This window comes from Coptis chinensis, chromosome 2, assembly GCF_015680905.1.
Source record: "Coptis chinensis isolate HL-2020 chromosome 2, ASM1568090v1, whole genome shotgun sequence".
Lineage (NCBI taxonomy): Eukaryota > Viridiplantae > Streptophyta > Magnoliopsida > Ranunculales > Ranunculaceae > Coptis > Coptis chinensis.
The window spans coordinates 16986268-17009026 of record NC_141457.1 but is presented as its reverse complement, the minus strand read 5'-3'; positions in this window follow the sequence as shown (position 1 = coordinate 17009026).

The following is a 22759-nucleotide window of genomic DNA, read 5'->3' as shown; positions in this document are numbered from 1 at the left end:
TTTTGGAGGGATTAATGGAGAACTGTTTGAATTTCTTACTCAAAGTTTCAATGCTGGTGGCCAGGCTGGCCAATGTAAACTTCAGCTCTTGATCTAATTGTTCATGTGCTTGGTAACCAAAATGCTTTGGCTCCCCCTCCGTGCTAGCGACATCCTCGTTGCTAGTAGTCCATTGTTGTGTTTCTTCAGCTAAATTCTCGAGAAAGTTGTAAGCTTCCTCTCCATCCATTGATGTAAACTTGCCTTTGTGCATTGACTGTATCATCTGCTTATTCATCATCGAGAGTCATCGATAGAAAAAATGAGCCAGTATGCTCTTGTCGTATCCATGATGTGGACATGAGACTAGCAGATTATTAAATTTCTCCCAGCTTTGATGATATTCTTCAGTCACCTTCCCTTTGAAATTGTTGATAGCTTGCTGCATGGCATTTGTCTTCTGGGGTGGGTAAAACTTGTTCATAAACTTTGTTCTCAACTTCTCCCAGTTATTGATTGAATTGATCGGCTATGCAGTTAACCATTCGGATGCTTTACTTTCGATTGAGAGTGGAAAAAGAATTAACTTGATACTCTTATCCCTGATATTCTGGTTCTTGAAAGTTCTGAGGACTGATAGAAATTTGTTCATGTGAACATATGGCTGAACATTGTCTGAACCATTGAACTTTGGAAGCATAAAGATTACTGATGCTCTAAGCTCGAACTGGTTAGCTTCTGTCTCTGGAAAAACAATACTGTTGGGTGGGTCTCCAACGATTGGCGAATAGAAATCGCTCAGCTTATTCCTCTGTTGTGCTTGCATGGGTGGGATAGCTTCATGATTATTGGTGTCCATAACACCTCCATCATTGTGTGCGGCCATTGTATCAATCTTGTCTAGTATTCTTGCTATGTGAAGATGATGAAAAACTATCCTACTATGCTTGAATGCAATTAAACTAATATGAAACTATTCTAAATTATACTAATACGCAAAACTACTTTCCTTCAACTGGGTTGGGCTTTGCAGCTAGTATCTCGCACGTTGTCTAAAGCTGTCTCTTCTAGGGTTATGGTGAATCACTTGGATTGCTTAAGTACCACAGCCCACAGACGATAGTCCATTTGTCAAGAGTTAGACAAGAAACACTAGAGTTTGATGTTTCGCTGTGTTGACTTACAACTTCAATTGTTGAAAAGGTCTTAAATGCAATTATACTAGAAAGTAATAAAACTAAACTATGATGCAACTATACTAAGAATGAAATAAAAAGAATGAAGATTCGACTAACCTGGATGGTAGATCTTGTCTTCGAGATGTCCTTCAAGCTTCTCTCTTTCTCAAAATGATGGATGATGCAGCTAAAATTAACTCAAGATCCAAAGTTCTAATCTTGAAAGAAAACGTTAAACATAAACAACTTAAAATGGCAGCGGCGCCATTTGACATGCTTCTAGGGCTACAATTAATTATTTCCCCGGCAGCGGTGCCATTTGACATTTCCTCCTTTTTGTGTTTATTGGATGGTATATGGATGATGTAGATAGATGATGGTCGTTGAACAAAATAGAAGCGTATCAAAACCTAATTATCCCTCAATAAGTAAAGAATGAGTAGGGTATCGTTCCACTTTTAAGTGTATGTTTATAAGAAGGTCAGGACTGGAAAGGGGGTTTGAGGGATTAAAAACTATGATTATAGAGATTTTAGATTCTAATGCTAAACTAAACTAAACTAACTAAACTATTGAGAATTTATAAGAGAGGGAATTCAAGAGATTAGAATCCACCAATACTTTTTATCTATGACCTTCTGCTTCATGGTTGTTCCTATGTTCATGGTACTAGTATCTTCTTTCCTTTTATGTGAGCTTAGGCAGCTATTCAATGAATCACCATCTAAGGCAAACATAAGGAATACTTCCCTTACTCTAAAATACTACACAAGTTGAAGAAAAGTAGAGAATAATAGTATAATATTCAATTACAATAAATAAAACCCTATTCTAGCGTTATATTCAATTGCAATAAATAAAAACATGTCACTTGCAAATATTCAATTGCAATAAATAAAACCCTAAACTAGCATGATATTCGATTGTAATAAATAAAAACCTTAATCTATACTTCCTTCCCCTGGTCTGGGCAATAGAACTAATAACTAAAAATATACAGAACTAACCTGATTGAAGAACACCATGAACCAGAAGAATCATTAAACTTTAAGCACCGGCTTCATCTCCTCCCTTGAAGGAGAAGATTAGCCTTCCATAAAGAAGGAAGAACACGAAGAACGAGAAGAAGAAGAGTCGAAGAACATAAGACTAGAAAGACTAATTTATTAAGACTCAGCTAGTTAAAACCGAATCTTTTATTATTAATCTCTCTCTGCCTCAAGTTCTAGAGACAAGAATATAAGTGATTTGCAAATTACATGAGGCACTTAGGTCCTTTATTTATAGGGGTTACAATGAGTTCTAGAAGCATTCCAAACTGCCATTTGTTTCCTAATACAAATAGACTTCTTTTAGAGTCCAACTTCGTCTCCAAAACAGAGAAAGAATTGGCTACAGTGTCATTTCATGCATCTGGACTCATGATCCATGCGTCCCAGACGCTAGAATTGAGTCTGGACTCACGATCCAGGAGTCTCAGACGTGAAAGTCTATTTTGTCTCTTCTGCTCTATCTTTCTATCCTCTTTTGCGAGCTTTGGTCCAAGCAACGAATCCTTTGGCCTTGGGCTTCCAAATAGGCTTTAAAATAGGTCCAAGTCGCCTCTTTAATAGCTTCAATTCCTTGCCCTTCTCCATGATTTTCCACTGGCTTCCCATGTGATATTTAATGCTCCAAATTGCTCCGTTTTACCCCTTTTTCTCTAATATTCTACTAAACTCTCTTTTTCACCTGTAGAATCATAAAACATAACTTACAAGCACTGTTAGTCCACTAAGATGGCTAAACAAGAGGTATAATTGAGGGTTAAAATGCACTTTTTTTAGCACTTATCACATCCTGCCATGCCATGATAATTTGCCAGGCCTCATGCCATTTATCATCTACAATTGTTAACCGGTCAAGCGCCACTTGGTCGGATGGGGTGTAAGGGGCAGCCCAATTAGGTTGTAGCCTCCACCCTGGCCAAGTCATTACATGGAATGAGCGTATAATGTAGTTGGTGGGTCGCACAATGTCAACCCCAACCCAATCCGTGAAATGGGGACAAAAATCCGGAAAGAAACATAGCATTATTCGACAAACTAAGACAGGCATAAGAAGATACTTATGCCTCATACTGTGAGCTCGAGCTAAACTAGAAACTAAGGTCTAGAGAAGGTCATAGAGCATACGTCTCGTGGATAAAGCAAGGAAGACATTGCAAGTGGCGTCATTCACGGAAGGAAACCGTCATTCCCCTAGTATGTTCAGCATGATAAAAAACATCACCATGCCTACGTTAAGGAACAAGCTACCCAGAGCTACGTTATATTGCCATTGGTCCTCTATACGGAAAATTCCTGCCCTGTAGGCCTCATGCAAAAAACTCATAGGTGTAGACATACATATTATCTACCCAATAGCCCCAAGGGTCTTGAACTTCAGAAAGCATAGACAGTCCAAGGGCAAACGCCAATAAGAACTTGGTTATATCCATTGTCTCATCCTCAATGGTGACGGAGAACACCTCCTCTCCATCCAATCTTTCAATGAATGTACAATGCTCATAAAAATAAGTTGTAAGTGCAGGAGAATATAGTTCATCAGGGCTTACCATTAAAGGTTGCCATCCTGCCTGTATAATCACGTTGCGGAACTAAGATCCATACGTGTCACTTGCGAATAAATCTTCGAATGACATCTCCTGTATGATCTGAGGAGACTTCATATCACACAACTGATAGGGTTATATACCATAAGCATTACTTTTGTATTCACTCTAATTCTTTATATTTTGAATGAGAATCATATGGGCAATTGTTAATGCATATTATATATGTTATTAGTTATATGCATGTGTCTAATACTTTATGTTGTAGATGATATGGCGTGAACACACAAAAGATTATATCATCAGTACCATATAAAGTATAAGTAATTATTCACAACCTAGATAGATTTGGACAGACCATTAGTACGGTTGTAGTATAATATGGTATTAGTATATCTTGACTATAGGATTACACTAGTACACTTTGTGTGTATTGAACAGGACCAAGTGAGGTTGTTTCTCCTTATACTGACTATATAAGAGAACAAACGCCTCTGTTATTATGGATGCTTGTCCTCCTAATCCGGATATAATAACGGGCACTTACATGCATTGTACATTACTTGAAATCATCAATGAGTGAGATTCATTTGTGAATCAACAAACTCGGTGGATTGGATAATGACATTGTATGTAAGGTGTGTTGTTGATTATAGAAGGAATCTGTGTCCCGCAAGAAGTCGGGTTGATGATGTCCCCTTGAGGAGCTTGATTTATACTACTTTACTACTACTTAGAGGTTTGAACTCTCTAAATTGATGCAAAAGCAACTCAAGGTCTTTACTCACGATCTTCGATTTCGTAGAGTTGGAATAAGGATTCGAACCAACCTAAAGTCTAGGACAACTACAAATTAGTTGTTACAATAAAGGGAACTAAGGAGTAAGGTTATAATACTAATGCTAGGTTTTCTTTCCTACACAACATTACGAAAAACATTAAAGTTTGAATCATGCACTTAATACAAAAGATAATTTACTAAAGAAAGAAAAGTGGAGAGCTAATCCTCCTCATTTGATACTAACGTTTAGTTGTTGATTTGAAAAGTTTATTTATTCTTCCTAGACTCATAGACAAGCCCCTAATGGAAGAAAACTTGATCCCTAGCATATATGGCTCACTAAAGAGCTCATACATGCTAGCAAGTGGAACCAAGAAATGACTTATCTCTAAGCTCATTGCTTTGATTCCTAACTAGACTCTACACCAACTATCATTTTGGGATAGGATGTAGAGTTAGTTTTTCTTCCTAAAAACCTACCAAACCAACAACAATTGTTTTTCCCTCACATGAGTTGGATTAACTCCCCAAAAGGGAAGTTAGCTCATGATCCTTGAGACAATGAATTTAAACTAGAGAAACAAAGAAAGAGAGAAAAAGGAAGAAGATAAACAATCAAACTCACTTCTATTTATTTTCTAGAAGAAAACAAGTGTTTCCTCCATTAAAACTATTACAAGCTTCTTGCCAAAACTAAAAACTAACTTATGATTTTTTTCACTAATGAACTAAAATAATGCCATGTAAGGAAAATAAGTCAAGGGAGTAAATGGAGTGTCCCCCACCCTTGTCTAATTTCTTCTCCATTTGAGAGAAATCTCATTTCCTCCCACGTGAATCATCAAACCACATTAATTCATTTTTATCCACCACATTAAAACAAAGTGACACCTTGCCTTTTTTTCACTATTAACACCTAATCTAATTTATTACATGCAATGTGTCAACTTTGCACCAATAATTTGTTATTTTTGTCTTGACATGCTCCATGATTGATGACTCATCCAATCTTGTGGCCCCGCATAGTGGGTTCATGTGCAGTCCAGTGGCAGTCCGGTATTTGGGCAGTTTTACAACTCCCCGCCTATGCGTAGAGTTCATCACCCTGATTGTCTGAGCAGCTCTCTTGTCGCATTCGGAGTCCTGGTTCGAGAGGTAGGAGCTTTGGAAGTTTGATGCTTCTGTGCGGATTTGGAAGAATTCATATATACGCCGTTCCTCGTGCTTTATCGCAGGTTTAACCAATATTTCCATGTTTACTGCAAATACCTGCAAAAGTATGAAAACATATTTATTTTATGATTATTAAACACATAATTAACCAAATTTATATGTCTCAATGGGGTTTCATAATACACTTTTGGGTGCTTATCAGAGCTTAATAAAAAGATTGTCATGTAAACCCTGCAGGTGGATTTATTCCGACATGACAATGAGGTTGAGTGGTACTACTCAAAGACATAAGAAGTTGATTAATGTAGTTGTTAGTAACTTGACTTAATCAATAGAGATTCAATATCTTAAACACGGGGAGATCAACGAGTATATAATATGGAGCCCATAAACGCTGACACGTAATTTGGGATTAGGGCGATAGTGCAACAATGGCCTTTAGTGGAATAAGTCATTTGTTGACGAACTTGGGCCGTGTGTTCTGGGCGAACATGGGAAGCCCAAGCTCGTCAGGAGGCCCAACCCTAATTTCTCCTCATGGTCCCTGTTGTAGCCTATGAATAAAATAATCTCTCTTTGGCCAAAATTCACAATTCACTTGTTCTGAAAAAGATGCAAGAAAAGTAGATCTGAATTCATTTCTGATGGTAGATCGTTGTCCACACAACATCCAATCTATTCTAAAGGAATACAATAGAAGATCAAGAGGTTGATTTCGGATTTCATAAAGCTTGGATTCTCAGAGTTATCTAAACCGATTCTCAAAGGTATGTTTTCCAATCACAAATCGTGGACACCCATTGATTCCGCTACGCGTGGTGTTCGCTGTTTGTAGAAATAGTCATTCTGAAATAACGGTTCCTACAACAACACATTCTAGAACTGCTGGAAACAACATTGGAAGAACCTACAAAAAATTAGAACTGAAAGTGGCTGCTGAGGTGAAGGGCGCAGGCGCGCTCAACTTTGTTTATGGAAGGGCGTGGGCACACTCTTGCCTTGCTCGATGTCTAGTGATTTTAGCGCGCATGCGCTCTGAGTATAGGCAAAACAGAGGGCGTGCATGCTCCGAGTATGATGAGTGCTATGAAGTACAAAATTCAAAGGCAAAGTGAGAGATGCAAAGTGAGAGGTGTGATGTGAAGTTGAGAGTGCACCAAGGATTTATGGAGAACTAGTTTCTAAGTTCCACAAGTTTCCTAACTTGTTAAGGCAACATGATGGAATAAGACAATTCTAAATTCAAAATAGAAATAGACAAGAGGCATACTCCAAAATCAAACCAATAGTTTTTTGGCTGGAATTAAAATAGCACTCTTCTAGTCATGACTCCTTGAGGTTGCACTAAACAACACTATCTAATTCTAGCGACACCAAAATAGCAACATTCTCACATAATTCAATCATAATCAAGCAGGCAATAAATTCGACAACAAAATCCATGGATATGATTAGAGGCACTGCTAAATCAATAATTCCACCCCCAAACAAGTTAGAAGGGTGGGATTCACGATACAACATATAGTATATGCCGAAAACTAAAAATAACTTCAAATTAAATTAAAATTAAATAACGATTACAGAATCCAAATATTAACTACTTAACTAACACTTCGGAAACAAAAATCTATGAAAAATAAGAAAACAAGTCTTCACACAACAAAATATAAACAAAAACTACTAGCCACGCGATGAGGATGGGCCAGAGTCATCCGTCCTGCGCCGCCGACGCTCATGTCTCACAGAGGTATCCGAAGAAGAACCACCATCAAGTGGCAAGCATCATAGAAATTCTACTTGGAACTTCCTCTGTCCCTCTATATATGCGTTCATGGATTCCTCACGCTCCTTATCACGCTGGACTAGGGTATCCATGTTAGCCTGGAGCTCTCGGTTACTAGCACTGAGCTCCTCAAAAGTATGATGGATGTTAACCTGCCTAGTCCGCAGATCCTCACAAATGGTATTAAGAGAACGAAGGCCACGATGAAGCAATGCCATGCGTTCTATATTAGAAGTAGCCTTTTCCAAGGAATCAGCCTCAAAACATGTCGTGTCTTCCTCATCCTCCTCACTCGACTCAGCTTCAATACCCCTATCCTCAAGCAATTTCCACTTCCTCTTAATAGTCTTTATAAATATTTACATTTGCATGCAACTTCAACATAATCCGCTGAGTTTTTGGAACAGCTCCAAAATGCAGCATGATCTTAGTAATCAAAATAGGGAAGGGTGCAGTATATATTCCAACACTTCTAAGCTCAGCAATCAAAAAGTCGAGGATGCAAAACTCATACCTCTTCTCCTGAAGGACCCAAAGAACGTGTAGACAAGACGAGCTGATGTCACTGACTTTTGAGGTGCCAATGATGTTCTTACCAAGCCACTGAGCTACAACCAGCTGGTTGGTTCCCAGAGACGACTGTCAAACACAATGTGATTTCACATTGTACTATCCTTCCAATACAGTCTCTTTCATCAATGCCTCAATCCCACCCCACTGCGATTCCTACATTGTGATTACAAGGTTGTGTCTTGCCTTAACGCCCAAAATCCTAGACAACATAGTTGTGCACACTTCTCTCCTCGTACCATTCACTTTCACAAAAATCTTCCTACCCTCAATTTCCCTCTTCTTATAGAAATTCAACACCAAATTGGTGTGATAAAAATCATTCACCGAATACCACAACCGTTTCCACTCTCTACTAATCATCTCAGTATCATAAAAGGGTGAAAATTGTTTAGAAACAAAAGCTTGTTCTGGAAGAATTTTTCGGTTTTGGGTTGCCATTAGGGTTTGGAATTTGAATTTGGGTGGAATGCAAGGTGGGGAGAAGTTCTAATTAAACTCTATTTGAAACAAATTAGAGTGAATTGCGTGGCTTTTTGGATTTCTTTTTTTTTTTTATGGTTTGATGCTGTTCTTGGAGGCGGGGAGAAGATGAAGGATGCGAAGAGGTTTAAACCCGTGGGTTTAACTTGTTGGGCCCAAGCCTAGAACAAATTTCAAAATACCCATTATGTCCTATACCGCGTGAAATTAAAACTAAAATTCCTGATTCGTTAACGGTCCGATTTTTGTGAATGAGCTATGAAAATGACCATCAAAGAGAGTACAATCCAATGATCTATAACAAAAAACTCGAATCTAACCGTGGTTGATATGTAAGAAAATAGAAAAACGGCTTGAAATGCGTGCATGACATAAGTTATGTGAGCAAAAGGAATCTAAATTTATAGATAGTGTCAACACGAATCAAAATATAACTAAATGGCTTAAACAACAAGAATAGAAAGTTGAGCAAACAAAAATGGAAAGACCAACACCCCACCTCCAAACAAATTTTGAAAATAGGGTTTAGAAATATTTATTTAAACACTTGCTAGATTCCCGAGACTTGCTAGATTACATATTTTAATGGTTTTAACATTTTTTATTTTTTATGAAAAAGTTTTAAAATAAGGGAAACCAATAAAGCAATAAAGATATAATTCACACCATAGAGAAATATGACTCAAAAACCGAGAAAATATGCAAGAGTGGAAAACATGAATTATGTTAAACGTAGACTTAGGATCCGATACTTACAGCCACACACTCCAAAGGGAGGGCCCGGTTACTTGAATGGTGCACTCACCAAAATATAGAAATGAAAGGAAGTACACCAAAAACAAAGGTCAGTCCTTATAGACAGGATCTTGTAAAAGGACATCCTCCACATCTGGGGACATTAACTCGTGAAAATATTTTAATCGTTGGCCATTAACCTTAAAGGTACTGTTGTCCTTGGGATTTAACAAGGTGATTGCCCCGTAAGGGGTGACTTCAGTAACCATAAAAGGACCAGACCAATGGGTTTTTAATTTTCTAGGGAAAATATGCAAATGGGAGTTGTAAAGCAAGACCTTTTGACCAACCACAAACTCCTTACGCAAAATTTGTTTATCATGAACACGTTTCATGTTAGCTTTATAATCTTTTGCGAGATCATAAGAATCGCTACGGATTTCTTCAAGCTCATTTAATTGCAATTTGCACCTGACACCTACCTCATCATAATTGAAGTTAAGGCTTTTTATAGCCCACATAGCACGGTGCTCTAATTCAACGAGCAAGCAACAAGGTTTTCCAAACATAAGTCTAAAGGGAGACATACCTATAAGAGTTTTAAAAGCATTCCGATATGCCCATAAGGCATCAGTAAGACGCTTAGACCAATTTTTCCTATCAGGATTTATGGTTGTTTCTAATATCTTCTTTATTTCCCTATTAGAGATTTCTACCTGGCCACTAGTTTGTGGATGATAAAGAGTTGCCACCTTGTGGGTAACTCCGTACTTTTTAACTAAAGAAGCAACAACTCTGTTGCAAAAATGCGTTCCACTATTACTGACGATGGCTTTAGGAATGCCAAAATGACAGAAAATGTATTCCTTAACAAAATACACAACTGTCTTATAGTCATTTCTACGGCAAGCCATGGCCTCTATCCATTTGGAAACGTAGTCCACAGCAACAAGAATATAAACAAAATCGTGGGAAATAGGAAAAGGACCTATGAAATCAATGCCCCAAACATTAAAAATTTCTACCACGAAAATAGGATTTAAAGGCATCATAGTAATACGCCGAAGTTGTTGGCAACGAACACACGTCTTGCAAAGAACTTGGGCATCTTTAAAAAGGGTAGGCCAATAAAAACCACATTGAAGAACTTTAGCAGCCATTTTCATACCACTGAAATGGCCACCATACTCCTTGTCATGGAAGAAGGATAAAACCTCATTATATTCCCACTGGGAAATACAACGATGAATAATCTGATCTACACAATACTTAAAAAGGTAGTGCTCATCCCAGTAGTATAGCTTAACTCTGGCAAAAAATCTCTTACGTTCATTTCTAGACCAAATATCAGGAATAATATTAGAAGTTAAGCAGTTCACAATGTCGGCATACCTTGGTGTAGAAAAAATAACTTAAAGATGCTCATCAGGAAAAGAATCCGGTATAGACTCTGAATTACTATCACTGTCATTGGTAAGTCTAGATAAGTGATCTGCAACCACATTCTCTACCCCTCATTTATCCTTAATTTCTAGGGTAAACTCTTGCAGGAGAAGAATCCATCGGATCAATCTATGTTTAGCATCCTTCTTGGCAAGAAGGTACCTAAGAGCTGCATGGTCGGTGTAGACTAAGGTCTTAGAACCAACCAAATAAAGGCAGAATTTATCTAAAGCATACACCACAACTAAAAATTCCTTTTCAGTAGTAGTGTAATTGCGTTGAGCATCATTTAAAGTTTTACTAGCATAATAAATTACAGTTGATTTATCATCTAGTGTTTGTCCTAACACAGCACCAACAGCATAATCGCTAGCGTCGCACATAAGCTCGAAAGGTTTAGACCAATCGAGAGGATGTATAATCGGTGCAGATGTTAAAACAGCTCTTAAAGTTTTAAAAGCATGCTTGCAGTCATAATTAAAATCAAATATGGCATCCTTCAAAAGAATATTAGTTAAAGGCCTTGCTATTTTAAAAAAATCCTTAATAAAATGCCTATAGAAACCTGCATGGCCTAAAAAGGCTCTAATGTCACGGACAGTCTGTGGTAAAAGTAAAGACGCTATCTTATCTAATTTAGCCTTATCTACTTCTATGACGTCATTAGATACAATATGACCTAGCACTATCCCTTTATTTACCATAAAATGACACTTCTCCCAATTTAAAACCAGACTTTTCTTCTCACATCATGTCAACACCTGAGAAAGGTTAGACAGGCACTCACTAAAAGAGTCTCCATAGATAGAAAAATCATCCATGAAAACTTTCATAAAACGCTCCACCATGTCACTAAAAATATGAAGCATACACCGCTAGAAGGTACCAGGAGCATTACAGAGACCAAAAGGCATCCGTTTATACGCATATGTTCTAAAAGGACATGCGAAGGTAGTCTTGTCTTGGTCATCAGGATCAATAATGATCTAGAAATAGCCAAAATAGCCATCTAAAAAACAATAATAAGTATGACCAGCTAGACGTTCGAGCATCTGATCTATAAAGGGTAAAGGAAAGTGATCCTTTCGTGTTATGGCATTTAAGTGTCTGTAATCAATACAGATCCTCCATTTCATAGGAACAAGCATGGAAACATATTCACCCGCAGCATTACAAACAATGGTAACCCCCGATTTCCTAGGGACTACGTGAATAGGACTTACCCATTCACTATCGAAAATGGGATATACGATCCCCGCATCGAGTAACCGTAAGACTTCCTCCCTGACCAACTCTTTCATGGTAGGGTTCAAGCGACGCTGAAGTTTGCGTGAAGTCTTCGCATTATCCTCCAAATGTATGCAATGCGTGCATACACCAAGGTCAATCCCTTTAATGTCGTCCAGGGACCAACCGATCACGGAACGTTCCCTAATCACCCTAATCAAACGGGCCTCTTCATCAGCAGATAACTAAGAAGATATGATCACCGGATGACTACCATCTGGATCAAGCTGGATATATTTCAACTCAGCAGGAAGAGGTTTAAGCACAAGGGTGGGAGGAATGGGTAAAAAGGATTTCGGAGGATCCTCGTCTTGAGTAGTGAAAACCTAATTAGGTAAGAGGTCTTCAAATTCGGAAGAAGGAGGAACATAAGGATTTAAGATAGGGGTAGAATTGAAAAGGGCGTTGACTTCCTCTAAGTAGGAGTCATCGTCGAAGTCGGAACTACCAATGGAAAGGAATTGGTGCATCTGATTTTCTAGAAATGTATTGTTGAAATAATCTTGAGCTAGGCTCTCGATCATGCTAACTTCCCCATCTATAGACAAATATAGTAACTGTTTCATCATCTTGAAAACATTTACCTCAATAGAAAGCTGACTAAAGGACATGGACATCGAACCATCGCGGCAGTTTATGAGCGCGTTGCCAGTTGCCAAAAAAGGACGTCCTAAAATGATAGGAACAAAGTCGTTAACAACTTCTGTGTCTAGGATAACGAAGTCTGCTGGGTAGTAATAATTTTGAACCTTAACCAGCACGTTTTCAACAACACCCTTAAGATACTTAATGGACCGATCAGCCAATTGCAACGTCATTTTAGTAGGTTGCATCTCCTGTAGACCTATTTGCTTATATAAATAATAAGGGAGGTCTAATAGTGCAGTCGTCGTATGGGTATCCCCCAAGGTGCATTGTATAGTAGGATAACTAGGGTCCTTATACTTAACGATTCCATTATGTTCAGATAAAGTTGGGAACTGTTCAGTTAAAAAGGCGTCTTTTGGTATATTGGTCTTCCACCTAGTAGTGCACAACTCTTTTAGAAACTTAGCATGTTATGGTAACTTTTTAATAGCATCAAGAAAAGGTAGGTTAATCGTTAGATTTTTAAAAACTTCCCTAATCTCATCAAAGTTAGTATTCTTGTGTAACATGGCTAATCTCTGGGGAAACAATGGGTTCTCTCTATATTTAGCATATGGATCAATAGGAGTTTTAACCTTGGCCATTTTCCTCTTGGGTTGAGGTTTAATTGGTTCCTCTACAGGAGTAAGATCATCAGTTAGTACTTCGGTATCTAGTAAAATATTAGGTGTAGGGACCACTGGTGGGTTAACAACATGCATCGTTACGGCGTTATCAACCACTCTACCAGAATGGAGAGTGGTGATGGCATGTAGCTCACCTACAATGATATTTTCATTACTAGGATTATCGGTTACTTCAAAGGCTGTGTTTGGCATTTTAGGATTAAGTACGGCTTAACCTAGAAACACACCTTTTGGTGGGGCTTTCTCTTGGGTTAACTGTTGGATGGAATGATTAATGGATTGTAAAACCTGTTAGTTAGATTGATTCATGGATTATATAAGTTGTTGGCTAACCTGTATGAAGGCATCAAGACGATCCGGTTGTGAAAGTGTAGTGGGCATAGGAGGTGTGACTGGAACTATCTCATATTGATTATTAATGGGTGGGTTACAATAGTTATTAGTAACTGGAATGATATCTTTATTAGCATTATAATTATTATAATTATCTTGTCCTTGTCCTTATCTCGGTGGAGCTTCATTATAATTTGGCGCTTGCCTAACATTTTGATTATTATACCCTGGAGGTGTAACATGATGATTATTTTTCCAATCGAAGTTAGGATGTTGTCTCCAAGGCGCGTTAGGTTCGCTATTAATGGAATAAACATTGTCCGATTGAGCGGATGGTTGTTCATAGACTAGAGGACAATAGGAGTCGGGATGCTCAAGGTTGTAACAAAAATTACATGGAAGAGTGTTATCGTTCATGACAGGAGTAGGTTGTTGTTGGACATAAATGGCTTCTACCTTTTTAGTGAGAGATTCGATTAAAGTTTTAAGCTCAAGATCAGATTTAACCTCAAACATACTGGCAGCCTTAACTGTGGAAGAAGAATTACTGGAGCGGGGGATGTCATTACCCCCAAGTTATTTTGATGTTTAGATTGATCTTCCAAAAATCTATAAGCCTCAGAGGCACCTTTACTAAGGAAACTACCCCCAGTCATTATGTCAAGAACCTCTTTATGGTGATGTAAAAGCCCTTTGAAAAAGGCACAAACAAGCGTGTCTTTCGCAAGGTTATGATGTGGACACTCAATAAGAAGATCAGTGAACCAATTTCAGGCCTCTGAAAAGGATTCATGAGGATTCTGGCGAAAGAAATGAATCTTTTGAAGCATTTCATCTGTCTTTAGCGGTGGATAAAATTGTTCCATGAATAATTGAACAAGTTTGGCCCATGAGTCCACAGAATTAGGCTCTTGGGTAGTTAACCAAGATGTTGCCTTATCGACGAGGGTGAAAGGAAACACCTTCAATTTAATTTGCTCTGAACCAACAGTAGGATGATGAAATATGGTAAGAACTTGTTCTATCCTACACATATGCTGATAAGGTTTCTCATGTTCTAACCCATGAAAAACTGGTAACAAATTAAATATATTTGGGGGGATTCGAAAATCCCCCACTAGGTCTGCAAGAACGATGCATGACTTAGGTCTATCGTTAAGGGCCTTGTAAAAATCAGATAGAGGAGTCTCTGTTTCGTCAGCCATTGGTGCAGGTGTAGTGTGTGGTATTCTAGATAGGTGTGTGCGTTGACGTTTGCGATAAATAACAAAAGATGGTTTACTAGTACCAAACCTTAATCTCATACAAGGCTAAGGCCAAGAAAAACAAACAACTAACCACAATCAAACAACCCTGATATGCTAGAATTAATCCTCTAACATAAGAGGTGAGGAGTGGAAGAAGGAGTACCTGAATGCCTCCTTGCTACGTGTTTGAATAGCGTCTTGTATACGCGATCACAGTGTATTCACAAAGTTGGAAACACTGAATAACTTGAACAAAATGAGTTGGAAACTAACCTGTGAAAATCGGGCTAATTCAGAAGTGGGCGCAACATGCTTGGAACTAGGCGTAGAAGGGCGCGTGCGTGCTCTTGCCTGAACCAATGTCTAGTGTTTTTAGGGCGCGCGTGCTCTCGAGATAACCTACTATGGGCGCGGGCGCACTCTGTGTAAATTTCTGAAAAAAATATTTTCTGAGCTAAACAAACACAATCAAAACCAAACAAGGGTGGGTGGGTTTTAATGGGAATTTGGTAAGGACGAAAATTCTAAAGAAAACGAATTTAAACAAAACTAAGATAGCAGTGGCGCCATTTGATAATCGTCGAAATTATCCTTTACTCCTACTTAACTAATTAAACTTAAACAGAAGTAAAGAATAATAATTTACTCTAAACTATCAAAGTTATCTACTCTCTTGAATCATGCAATAAATTGAGTAGATAATTTGTTCCACTCCTAGTCCTAATTTATCCCTAATTACTCATGGCAATCTCTGCCAATTAATAATTAGCATGTGAGCAAGTCTAACCCATTCTCATGGAGAATCAACTATCCTTCTAGAGTGAAACTCTTAACAAGCAATAGTTCTAACTAACATATCAAGTCTTCATCAAGCTTCATCAAACCACTCTAATGGAGGTTTAGCTAGATGTCATTAGACTATCATAAATAGATATATAAGAAGGATACATAATGAAGAATAATAATAAACTTTTATTAATCTAATGAATATTAAAGAACAATAATTAACTAAGGTTTAAACTAATAACTAAGTTTAAATTCTAATTATCTATCTCTAATTAATTATATCTATCTAAGTCTAAGTATCTATAAGTATATGTCTTAGTCCTTTTTATATAAGAGAGGCTAGGTCTATATTTTCGTGCATGGGCTTTGGAGCCATGTTTTGGGCCTTTAAATCAAGCCCAAAACCTAATTACATAAGTCTAAAAAGGGTTTCTCTACTAAAAATTACTGTAATAGCCTTCTCATCTACTTCTACTTCTCTGATTGGGTCAAGGCCTAGACCGTTAGAAAACTCTTTCCGAGCCAGTCGTTTTGACATATAATAGGTCCAATTCCGAGGTCTGAGTCCAAAGATACGGCCTGGGAAAATTCTGTTGACTTTTCTGCTCTTTTTGGTCGCGTTGACTTTGACTTTTCAACTTTGACTGGACTTTAAAAAGGTTTTTTCTCCTTGAATCTTCGCCTTTAATCATAAAACTTCTTAGAAACCAACCTTTGCTCATTTATCTTTTTAAAGTGACATGTTTCTTCATATATTTGACTCCAATGCCTGAAATATATAAACGCATGTAAACAATACTAAGTCATATTTATTATACACATAATTGGCCTAAATGTAATGATATTAAGGGGTTAAAACTACAGTTTTAGGCTTTTATCACTAGACTTCTTCCTCCTCCAGTTCAGGATGATTCCTCCTTAGTTACTAGAAGAGGAGGAAGCCCATGAGGAGAAGAAGAATTGCGTGGCGCCTCTAGTGATCTTTGCTTGATATTGGAGCCACGATTCAGAGCTTCTTTGTCGAGTTGATTGTGTGATCACTGGTGGGAGAGGCCCTGAACTGCCTCATGAACTGCTGGCTACTAGTAATTTTAAAAAGGAAGTATGTGCGTCCAATCATCATAAGCTGAAGAGATCTGATTCTACTTCCAATGTTGCCCCATCTGGTAAGAAAATGAGATTTCGTCCTCTTATTGTGAATGAAGAAACACCTTTTAAGGTTCCTGCTACTATTCTCCCAACTGTTAAGTCTTGTAAGAACATAGATGTACCCCTTCCAATTCCGGATCCTCCTACAGGTTCTGGTTAAATTGGTGATAATGTCCTCAGAATTATTGACCCTTCCTCCCCGATAATCCTTGGAAAGGTATTCTTTGAAACAACTGCTGTGACTATCGCTCTCCCCCCCCCCCCCTCCTCGATTTGGCGATAGGAGGAGGGAGAGTGATGACATCCCTTTCTCGCTTTGATCTCCAGATTTCCCTGAAAGGGAGATGTTAGTGGAGATGAGGCGTTGGGGACGAACTGATGAACAACCTGTTACCAGCAAACATTCTATTAAAGATGTTGATATCGCGCTTGGAGTTTTGGAAGCTGCACGACTTCCTGTTGACAAAGCTAAAGCCAATATAGCTGGGACCTTGGATATGTCCTATTGCCGATCTACTGTTCAGCTTGCTAAGGTAAGACTTTCTTCTCTGTTCAATGTTCGGTTTCTCTCATTGTGTTACTTATACATCCTATATTATTTTCCAGTTAGTGAATAACTTTTTGACCATGAAAGAACCCATCTTTGCGGCCACCGTCGATACCTCCACTGGTGTCATGGCTACCGATGAGCTGATCTGGGCAAAAGAAGATGCTGAGAAAAGAGCTACAGAGTTGCAGATCCAGGCTGACCAACTCTTGGCGAGAGAGAAGAAATCTGATACTGGCTTCAAGAAATTGAGAGATACTATCTCCAACCTTTGGAGCTCTCTAGAGAAAGCCCAAAAAGGAGCTGCTGGTGCTGGCACTTGCAAAGTGAAGTTCTTGGAACTGCGCGCCCACTTCACTACCCTACAAGCAAAACATGACCAGGTCCAAGGGGAGTTTCACCGTAGGAACACCGAGATGAGGACCCTTGGTAAAGCCATTGCCCATGCAAATGAGGCCATGTCAGGCTATGAGAGAGCTCTGAAGGAGAAACATCTTCATTATGGTAAGAAGGCTGATGACCTCCTGGCTGAGACCTCCAAGTTCTATTCCGAGGTGGTGCAGGAGGTGAAGAAGAGATTAGCCGAAAATGCCATTCATTTTGCTTTGAGCGTACTGGATGTTTCTCAGGAGTCCTTCAATGTGGTCAACCAAGTTAAGTTCGAGGAGGCAATTGAGGCTACTGGGTACGTTTCTCAGTTGGATGATCAAGGGCGGGTAACCAACCTTTTTGTCTTGTTCCCTGATCTGGACACCAGCATCTCCGCTATCCAAGCTGAACTTATGCCTGATGCCTCCTCATCTTCTGAAGAAGACACCAATGATGACCTGCCTCCAGTTTAACTTCCTTTCAGTTCTAGCTTCAGGTGAATGTTCTGTTCAGCCAACCGTTCTAGCTAATCCAACCACACAGTCTGATGGTGCAGCAACAAACAATGATGGTGAACCAAAGTTTGATTCTACCCCTGCTTCATAAGCCTTTCAGTTGATGATTCACATAAACAATTATTCTATGGGTCTGTAATATTGAGCTATTTAGCTCACATACAATTTACTTTACTGAGCTATGTAGCTCTTCTATTTTATACATGCTACTTACTTACTGATACCCCCTTTCAATCAGATCCTGCAGTTCATTTTTCAGGGTCTTGCAGGCTCTTGTGATGTGACCCTTACTCTTATGGAACTTACAATAGAATCTTTGGTCTCTGGTACCCAGGGAACCTGGCTTAAGCGAAGCTAGCCATTTGAGATAACTCTGATTTTTTATCGAGTCTAGAACCTCATCTGGCATTTTCTTCAGAGGGGCAAAGTCTTTGTCCATTGAGGGAAGAGCTTCTTCAGCTCCTTCCACACGTGGCTTCTTCTGTTGCTTTCCATCTGCACTACTGGCTACATTTTGGTATTGCCCTTAGGGCATTCATCCCTTTGATGGGGATTCGGCCCTTTGGCGACCACGATTACGGTCTCTCTTTGATTTTTTAGGGCAAGAATTTCCATTCCCTTCTTGAGGAACTCTAGAAACTGTCCGACTAGTTTTCTTAACTTTTTGACGTCTGTTCAGGACATCTTCTTCCCACCCCGCATGAGTTTCAACCTTGTCAAGGAGTTCCTCTAAATCACGGGTTGGTTTCCTGGAGAGAGATCCAAATAAGGCGTTGTTTTCATCCAACCCTTGTTTAAAAGCTATTATAGTAGTCTGTTCATCACAATACTCTATTTGGATTGAAATTTCCATGAACCGTTGCATGTAGGATCTCAATGCCTCTCCATCCTTTTTCTTGATGTTCAACAGTGCATCAATCCATTTAGGTTGTTACATGAGTACCTCTGTCTATGAAGGTCTGCAATAGTTCTTCTATAGACCTGATCTGACACTCAGGTAATCTGTGGTACCACTGGAGCATAGATCCAGACAAGGAGGCTTTGAATTCTTGACACATGACATGGTCATATCTCTTGTATTGTCCCATAGTGGCACGATACCTGAATATGTGATCCATCGGATCTGACTTGCCACTAAAGACACTGAACTTCGGTTGTCTATAAACACGGGGATATGGTTTCCTCATCACCCGTGATGCGAAAGAAGATCTGCCTGCCCCCATTATGGCGGATTGAACAATGGGAGTCTTGCATTTTTCTCCCATTGCCTGTCATCCAATGCATCTGACGGATCAGGTCATTCTTCTCAGTTTCCCATGTAGCTTCTTTAGTAGAATGCTTCTTGGTCTGAGCTTTTTTTCTGTGTCGAGGGTCGACATCACGATCCTGGTCAGTTGACTATGGTTTGGATGCTGTATCCAAGTCCTTATCTGAGTTACTATATTCCAATTCAGATGTCTCACATCGAGCTAGACCCCTATGCCTTAGGTTCTTTGCACGACCACCTTCTGAAAAGTCGTCATCATCGAGATCGATGAGTGGCTCCTTCCCTGTGTTAGATTAATACAAATGCCTCAGCAGTTGTACTTCTCGTTCAAGATTGCTCCTTTGCTGTTCCAGAGCCTGTATTGCCTGGCTGGCCTGAACAGACTCTGGGTTGGTGAGGACAACATTCTCACCATCTTGACGCTCTTCTTGAGTGTTATTCTTGGGGCCTGCACCGGGAATTGCTGGTGCGTCAGTGCTGGTCATGGGTCTCTAGAGGAGGTTGTTCGGGTCATGGTGACCAGCGTTGTCCCCTCCTTCAGGTGTCTCATGCTCTTCTTCTCTCACAGCGACGCTACGTGTGGTAGCGCCACCCTTTGTTTTCTTTGCTCCTGCCATCACAACAGTAAGAGTTTTTAGGCTAAATCAATCATTTGAAACGAATATTTACCTATTTTCGTCCCCACAGATGGCGCCACTAGATGTAGGGGATTTTTCGAGTTTTCCCTGATCTTCCTCTGTGACGTGTGATCTTGGAACCTTTAAATGAATGGAGAAGGGATGAGATGGTTATGAGTTCAGGGTTGAACCGTCTGACGGCTGCCTATGTATTTCCTTATTTATTATGGAGAATCAAACCCTATTTTGCGTAGTTCCTAAGAGCAAATCCCTATGGTTTATATAGGAAGGGTGATGAGAGTCCTAGGGTTTAGGGCTGTCCTCACCGCTTGTGAGTTCCCTTCCATCTTTGGACTCTGCCTTCTTATTAAGATACCTCTTCTTATGGAAGTCTAAATCGAGACCATATCTTATGGGAGGTAAGTTTTCTTGTTTATCATAATGTCCCATCGTGCATGGGAAGATTATATCTAAAAGGTAACTCCTAAGATATGTCATCACAATTCCTTCCTTATCATCAAAGATCGCCATCTTCAATTTCCTTCTGTTCAGGAACTGTTTATATCAGTTCCTAACGACTGGGGTAACTGCTATGTTTGAAGGCAGTCAGTCATGTGTATGGCACATGTCCACTAAACACTCGTGCTCAGCACGAGATCACTTATTCAGAGAACTGATCCGATAGTCATCGTCTCATTCTAGACATCTATAGTCTTAGGTTATTTCCCATACATGTGTCATCTGTTCAGTGATAGGAAATCCTCCCTACAATTGTTATAATTAAGTCGAGAGACTTGGTTGTAATAATCCTACATGCTAGTAATAATTACTATAAAGATGTAGGTTGTTGCTAGGGATGATAAAGTTTGAGGCTTTAGGTTGGATCATTGCGTGAAAACCTAAAGATGATCTCTTTTCAATGAATTATTTGATTCTTGCATGAAACTGATTATTAGGTAGATTGATTACTCTTCTTTATAACTTTCTCTTCCATCAAAACCCTATTTCTATTAGTTTAGTTAATTTAGATTTATTTGAATCCATAGTATAATCATAGAGTATAAATCTCTCAACACAATATTACTTTCACTATTGTTTCTTTGTGTTTGATTAGATGAAATTCTTTTATGTCTTGGTAGTTTAGGAGTGGAACGAATCCATACTCTTTATATTACTTCATTATTATTGAGAGTAGGAATATTGATCTAAGCACTTGTTTAGTTGATTGTTTATTTGTGTTTACACATAAAGAGTTAGTTTACATCAATTGTGTCTTTATCACCCTTCCTCCGTATGTTCTGTCTCTTTGCATACCTTGATAAAAGTCTTAGGGACGTGACTTTAAATGCCCTATTTGACAACTCAAGATAGAAATATGTGTTGGTCTAACTGCCCTGTGAAACCTTCCTCCGTATTATCTAATTTTTCTAAACACCTCTTAATCGTCTCGAGAATCTGACGTTGAAAGACCCACCTGGGAATTTCTCATTTAAACGTGATGCGACAAGAGCACATGTTTTATCTGTGTTTTTCCCACATATTAATTTTGGATATAATTGCACTTGCCATCCTGATCCGTAAATGTTCATATCTTGGCTATAAATCTCTTCCTTTCACCCATCTTCATTTCACTCATTCTTCACTATTCTTCCCTCACTTATACTTTCAAATGGATCAACTGATAAGAGCCCAAAACTGTAGTTTTAACCCCTTAACAATAATACTTTTAGACCAATTATGCGAGTAATAAATAAGAGTTGATGCTGATTACGTACTTTTATGTATTTAAGGCATTGAAGTCAATTATGTGTAGAAATGTGCCACTTTGGCGAGATAAAGGAGCAAGGGTTGGTTGCTAAGGAGTTCTGTGATTAAAGGACAAGATTCAAGGAGAAAAAGCCTTTGTAAAGCCTGGTCAAAAGCTGAAAAGTCAAAGTCATCGCAGGCAGAAATAGCACACCAAAGTTAGCAGAACTTCCGAAGACCATATCTTTGGACTCAGGCCTTGGAATTGGGCCTACCTTATTTCAAAACGACCGGCTCGGAAAGAGTTTTCCAATGGTACAAATCTTGACCCAATCAGAGGAACATAAGTGGACGAAAATTCTGTTAAAGTTAAAGTTAGCTGAAAAGGGCTCTGTAGACTGAAGAAATTGGGCTTTGGGCTCGATTTTCCGGCCCAAAACATAGCTCCTCAGCCCATGCATAAAAATGTGGATCTGGTCTCCTCCATTTCCACATATTAGACTTAGGCTTAAGTTATAATTAGGTTAGATATCAAGTAGCCATTAGAGATAGTTTTTAGATCTAGTTTTGAGTTTTAGATTTCCATTAATTAGTTTTCATACCTTGTTTTAATCTAGGTTATTGAATCATTGTTATTCCTTGTTAGAGTAATAAAATAATTAGTTTCATATCTTGTTTTAATTTAAAGTATTGAATCATTGTTTTATTATTCATTAGATCAATAAAATAGTTAGTTCTTCATAATTTCGGTTTTGATTTGTTAAAGTACTTAGCTTTAAATTCAATTATTAGTTATTATTCATTTCTTAGTTGTTTAATTTAGAATTGAATTCTTGAGTAGATCGATATAGTAAAGTTATAATCTTTACATTATGTCTTGTTTGAATTCTATGAGAAATGATAG